Genomic DNA, 6,647 nt, shown 5'->3' with positions numbered 1-6,647 from the left:
GGGGTTAAGTGACTTGCCCAGGGTCACACAACTATGAACTGGCAATTTTCAAAGAATATGAATAGGCAAAGAAGAAAGGCAAACCATCAACCACCATATGGAAAAATGTTCAGAATCATAAATGATGGTTCTTTCTTGTGCCCATCAGAACAGATGACAAAAAGGGAAAATGGCAATTGTTGAAAGGGTTATGGAAAAACAGGCATACTTGTGTATTTTTGTTGGCACTGAGAAGTGGTGCAGCCGTTCTGGAAAGCAACTTGGAACCATACCCCAATAGTCACTAAATTTTGCGTAGCCTTTGACCCAGAAATACTACTACTAGGCTTATACCTCAGAGAGATCAAAGAAAGTGGAAGATATGTACAAAAATATTCAAAGCAGCACTTATTGTTGCAGCAAAAATCTAGAAATGAAATGGATGTTCATCAGTTGTGAAATACCTGAACACATTGTTATATGAACATAATGGAGTATTATTATACCATAAGAAATGATGGGATTGTGGGCACGCACTTCCTTCCTTCTCTCTTTCCTCTTGACCCGGACGGCGGCAGCATGGGTAAGTGCCGTGGTCTTCATGCTGCTAGAAAGCTCTGAAGCCATAGGAGAGACCAAAAGTGTCATGACAAACAATATAAGAAAGCTCATTTGGGCACTGCCTCCATTTGGAGGAGCATCTCATGCAAAAGGGATTGTCTTGGGAAAAGTTGGTGTGGAAGCCAAGCAGCCCAATTTTTCCATCAGGAAGTGTGTGAGAGTCCAGCTAATTAAAAATGGCAAAAAAATTACTGCCTTTGTTCCCAATGATGACTGCTTGAACTTTATTGAGGAAAATGATGAAGTTTTGGTTGCTGGATTTGGTCGAAAAGGTCATGCTGTTGGTGATGTTCCTGGGGTCCAATTCAAGGTTGTAAAAGTTGCAAATGTTTCTCTTCTGGCCTTGTACAAAGACAAGAAGGAAAGACCAAGATCATAAGTATGATGTCTTTGTCATAGTTGAAAATTTTCAGTAAAAAAAAAAAGAAATGATGAAAGAGATAAGTTCAGAAAAAGCTATGGGGACTTATATGAATTAATGTGGAATGAAGGGAGCAGAATGTAAAGAAAAATTTATACAAAGACTACAACATAGTAAAGAAAAACAACTTCAAAAGAGTTAAGAACTCTAAACAGTGCAATGTCCAACCATAACCCTGAAGAAATGAGAATGAAGCATGTTTCTCACCTCTTGACAGAAAAGCGATATACTGGAGTTGTGGATTGGGACATACCTTTTTGGACATGGCTAATTGTATATCTGTTTTCCCTGACTATGCTATTTTGTTACAATTTCAATTTATAGAAGCCAACTAAAGCCTTCCCTCTCCCACCCCAAATTTTGGAAATTTATTTTCTTTAATCTTCAAATTATTCTAGTTTAAAGCCAGACAATTTTCTCTCAGGAAAGTGTATAAAAGCTTAAGAATGAAAGCTAAAGTCAGAGAAAATAGATTAAGGGTGTTAACCAGATTTAGAACTGAGAAACACCTCTATCTAGTTAAAGTCATTGCCTGCCCTGTAAGGATTCACACAATAATCAGGATTACTTTGATTAATAGAAGTATCTCTTCTTTATTTCATCTTGTTGACCAGTTGGAAAGGAGAATTCTTATTTTATTTTTTTTTATTAATTTATTTTGATTTATCAACAATCACTTCCATAAGCTTTTGAGTTTTACATTTTTCTCCCCCTCCCTCCCCAAGACAGCGCACAATCTGATATAGGCTATACATATATATTCTTATTAAACATACTTTCACATTAGTCATATTGTAAGGAAGAATTAGAACCAATAGGAGGAACCACCAGAAAAAGGAAACAGAACAAAAGAGAAGGAAAAAAATAGCAAATAGTATGCTTCCACCTGCATTCAAACTCCATAGTTCTTTCTTTGGATGTATATAGCATTTTCCTTCATGAGACCTTTGGAGATGTCTTAGATCCTTGCATTGTGGAGAAGAGCTAAGTCTATCAACGTTAGTCATTGCACAACGTGGCTATTACTATGTACAATGTTCTCCTGGTTCTGCTCACTTCACTCATCATCAGTCCATACCTTCCAGGTTTTTCTGAAGTCCTCCTGCTCATCATTTCTTATAGCACAATAGTATTCCATTATATTCATATCCCACAACTTGTTCAGTCATGCCTCAATTGATGGGCATCCTCTCAGTTTCCAATTCTTTGCCACCACAAAAAGAACTGCTATAAATATCTTTGTACATGTGGGTCCTTCTCACATTTGTATGATCTCTTTGGGATACAGCCTTAGAAGTGCCATTGCTGGGTCAAAGGGTATGCACATTTTTATAGCCCTTTGGGCATAGTTCCAAATTGCTCTCCAAAATGGTTGGATCATTTCACAATTCCACCAACAATGCATTAATGTTCCAATTTTCCCACATCTTCTCCAACATTTATCATTTTCCTGTTTTGTCATGTTGGCCAATCTGATAAGTGTGATATGGTACCTCAGAGTTGTTTTGATTTGCATTTCTCTAATCAATAATGATTTAGAGCATTTTTTTCATATGACTATAGATGGCTTTAATTTCTTCATCTGAGAACTGCCTGTTCATATTCTTTGACCATTTATCAATTGGGGAATAAATAAATTTTTAAAAAGGAAATGGTTTCATTAAAGATAAATGGAAAATCAGAAAGCAAACAAACTCTTAAAGAATAAGTGTTGGTATATTAAACTCATCTCTCTCTAGAGAGAATAAGAGAGTGTGGGGAAAGGCAGAGGCTGGAAGAACGGGATTCCCTGGATTCTGTTTCCCTAGCACTCAGAGTTCAGTATTCTGCATCAGGTCCGTCTGTCAACCCCTGGTTACATTATCTTGATATTAGCTGGAGTCTTTGCATCTTCTTCTCTTTAAAGCTGCAGAGGCATAGAGGCTAAGACAGCAGTGGCCACAGTCCCTGCCTTCCCAAACCATTATGGTTTTGCTTTTCCTCTCTGTCTGATGCAGGGACAGGGTCTAAATTCTGCCATCTTCTCTTTGGACATCCTCTCACTTCCTACCTCCCACAAAGTTTCTCCTTGGATCTCTCCTGTCTGAGGAACTCACAAGTCTGACAAGCCAGAGTATGGCTTGGGCTTTCTTACTCCTTTCAGCCTTAGCATTCACTAGGTTGTATTCATCTTCTCTTCAGAGGAGCTATTATCAAAATCATCTCCTGCTGAGTGACCAGATCCCAGCTTCTTCAACTCACAGGGTTACTGACAGGACTGGAAATATCCATTTCTTGGGACGAAATATAAAACAAGGGCCAGTCTCCCTTTCATCTAGGCAAGCCCTTGTTTTTATTTCCATGTGCAATGCAGTCACCACTGCTGCCCAGGGAAAGGGAAATAAAAACCCTTCTCTTCCCTCATGAAAGTCCAAAGAAGAACTGGTATTGGCTGTGCCCCCAAAACGTGGCTACCTCAAAGGAAGCCAAAACGTGTCTCAGCTCCCTCCTTATGGCCCACAGTCCTGACTTAGTCACAAATCATCTTCAAAACAAACTCTAGTCATGAGAACAGGCAAAGCTCAACAAGGATCTTTTGGTCATACATTCCCGTTAGCAAGGATCCACAGCCATCCTCCATGAGATGGCAGCCACTGCAATAGCAAAGAACTGGAAACATAATGGATGCTCATTGATTGGAAATGGACTTTAAAAAAAATAACACCTCTATGTTAGAGGAATGTAATGGAATATTATTGTGCAGTAAGAAACAAAGATCATATAATTAAGAAGTTTGTGTGAACTGGTGCAGACTGAAATAAAGCAGAATGATAAAACAATATACACAAAGATATAAATGAAAAGACCACTAAAAGGAAACTAAAATTCTGAATAACTAAAAGCCCAGGGACAGTCTTAGAGAACATATAAGGAAGCATATTCTCCCCTACCCCCCCCCCACTCCCACCTCCACTCCCCAGGGAAGAGAGACAGGAACTATTATGACCAAATACATTGTCATATTCTATCACTGTATCAGATGTTTTTGATTAATTGTTTTTTCTTTGTTACAAGGGGGTGCTCTATCTGGAATGATGTAATAACAAAAAGCATCAATAAAATATGGTGTTTTTTGTTTTTAAGAAAGAAAAAAAAGTACTTGCTTGTTAGTTTGTTTCCTCTGAGGGCTGTTTTCAAATGACTCCAGTAGAAGGGAAGAAAGATTCAAATACCTTAAGTCTCTCAGGTCAGACTTCTCCTAAACCTCTGGGAACCATAAAGGATCCTGAAGGGGGAGGGAGGGAAAGGAACTGTGACAAATGACTTTTAAAGACAATTCTTCCCTTTCAGTACTTTAACATTTTTTTTTAATTGGCTGCTCTGATTTCAGCACAGATGTGCATTTTTGTCCCCAGTAACACATTTCATTTGGATTTTAAAAGTCCCTTTAACAGAAAAGAGTGATATGAGCCAGCAGGTGTAAAGCTGACAGACTGCTTGCTTACAGCACAGCATTCTGGGAAACAGAGGGATCAGGCAAGAGTAGCTAAAGGCTCAGATGACCTAGATGGAGATGTGACAGTTCTCTTCCTGGCTGCCTGGCTGACATTCCTGAACTCTTCTACAAGGACAGGGAAACCAGAACCCTGGATGTTCTCAACAGAGTATGGGAGGACGGGGGGGGGGGGGGGGGGGGAGGGAAATAAAAGATAGGTGCCAGTTCTCCCTCCACCGTCTCAGTTGTTTCTGTGCTTTAAGGCTAAAACTGCCACTAGAGAATTTTCCTTCCCTCTATGGACTTGGCTGCAAAATGAATGAAATGACCTAAAATTCTGATCCCTAGACGGTGGAACCCAGAACACAACAAACCACAGCAAGCTACAAATTGATCAACAAGTTTTTATTATGGTCACAGGATGTGCCAAGCATTAGGGATAGGAAGATGAAAAAGAAAGTCCCTGCCCTCGAGGAGCTTGTATTCTATCAGAAAAACAAGATATAATGAAATATAAATATAATAAATATATAAATATAAAATATTTTTTTAAAACACAACAATTGTGATGGAATGCTATGGTGCTAAAGGAAATGATGAGCTGATTGATTTGAGAAAAACATCAAAAGACTTGCATGAAATAATGAAGAGTGAAATGAGCAGAACCAAGAAAACATTGTATATAGTAACAGCAATACTGTCTGAAGAACCACTGTGAATGACTAAGTTATTTTGAGTATTATAAATACTCAAGTCAACTACAAAGAACCTGTGAGGAAGATGCTATCTACCTCCAGAGAAACAACTGATAAATAGAAGTATGCACTGTATGCTTTTGTATATATGTTTTTACATATATGTGTGTGTATACATATGTGTATATGTATACATGTAAATATATATGTATATACATATACACAGGCACACACACATTTATGTAATCTGTGTCAGATGGTGGCCTTCTCTAGTATGGGGTGGGGATAGAAGGATACAAATCAGAACTCATAATGTAAAAAAATAAATAAATTTAATTAAAAAAACAAATATGTTGTATTTTATAGGGGGGAAACCTATATTTCACAGTGGGGATTAGGAAGGAACTAATGTAGGGGTTGCTACTTGAGCTGAGTTTTGAAGGAAACTAGAAATTTTAAGAGCAAGGTAAGGAGAGATGAAAAAAAGGAATAACTTTCTTGCTTTTCTGAATCCACATCTTTATTCTTAAATGCACAAATGAAGTCATTCAGTGGTTTAGCAATAGCAACATTGTTTTTTTTTTATTCTGAATTTAAATACCAAAAAAAATGAACATTTCCAAATGCATAGCAGAACTGAAAGAGAGGATCATGTAATGGCAAATAATAGAAAAATTCTCAGGTCTGGAAGATTTGGTCAGTATGGGCAAGTCAAGAATGCTTCTATCTTCTCTAGGTCAGTGTTCATATCTATGTACCTACATGTTTGACATAAATTCTTCAAAGCTGCCATCATAGTTTTCAGCCATCTCCTTCTAACCTACCTAATACTGTCATCAGGTTCTCCTCATATTCAAAAACAATGATATAATCCAGGGGTAGAGAACCTGTGGCCTCAAGGCCACATGTGGCATTCTAGGTCCTTGGGGTGGCCTTTTGACTGAGTCTGAGTTTTACAGAACAAATCTTTTTATTAAGAGGATTTGTTCTGTGAAGTTTGGATTCAGTCAAAGGGCCACACTTGAGGACCTAGAGGGCCACATGTGGCCTTGAGGCCGCAGGTTCCTCACCCCTGATATAATCAAACTAGACCAATAGTTCTCTCACTACTTTCTCTGCCAGGCTCTAGGATATAACAGGTGCCTTTGAGATGCGCGGGTAAAAATCAACCCTGTAAAATCCAGCTGAGCAAATGAAAATCTTCATGTTCTCTTTCTCTGCCATAACAATCTAGTAGGCAGCCACTGGGTAAGTCCAACACTAAGAACCACTGGCTGCCTAATAGACAATCCAGGGCATCTTGATCTCTTGGCATGGGGTATTGTTCCATTTTGGTTTCCTTATTCAAAGTCTAGTAGTCTACATGAACATCTTTTCCCATTCTTCTTCCATACCACCACTATAAATAATGCCTACATGATTTAATTTTTTTTTCTTTACTTTAGGAACTTAAAAG

At 38.2% G+C, this 6,647-nt stretch overlaps 1 pseudogene; it reads left to right on the top strand.

Moving 5' to 3' along the window:
* Window positions 1–558: 558 nt before the first annotated feature.
* On the top strand, window positions 559–979 carry LOC114050795 (annotated as a pseudogene).
* Window positions 980–6,647: the final 5,668 nt, after the last annotated feature.

This window comes from Vombatus ursinus, unplaced genomic scaffold (assembly GCF_900497805.2).
Source record: "Vombatus ursinus unplaced genomic scaffold, bare-nosed wombat genome assembly UNPS02014801.1, whole genome shotgun sequence".
NCBI classification, from domain to species: domain Eukaryota; kingdom Metazoa; phylum Chordata; class Mammalia; order Diprotodontia; family Vombatidae; genus Vombatus; species Vombatus ursinus.
This window is presented reverse-complemented; position numbering and strand designations above follow the sequence as displayed.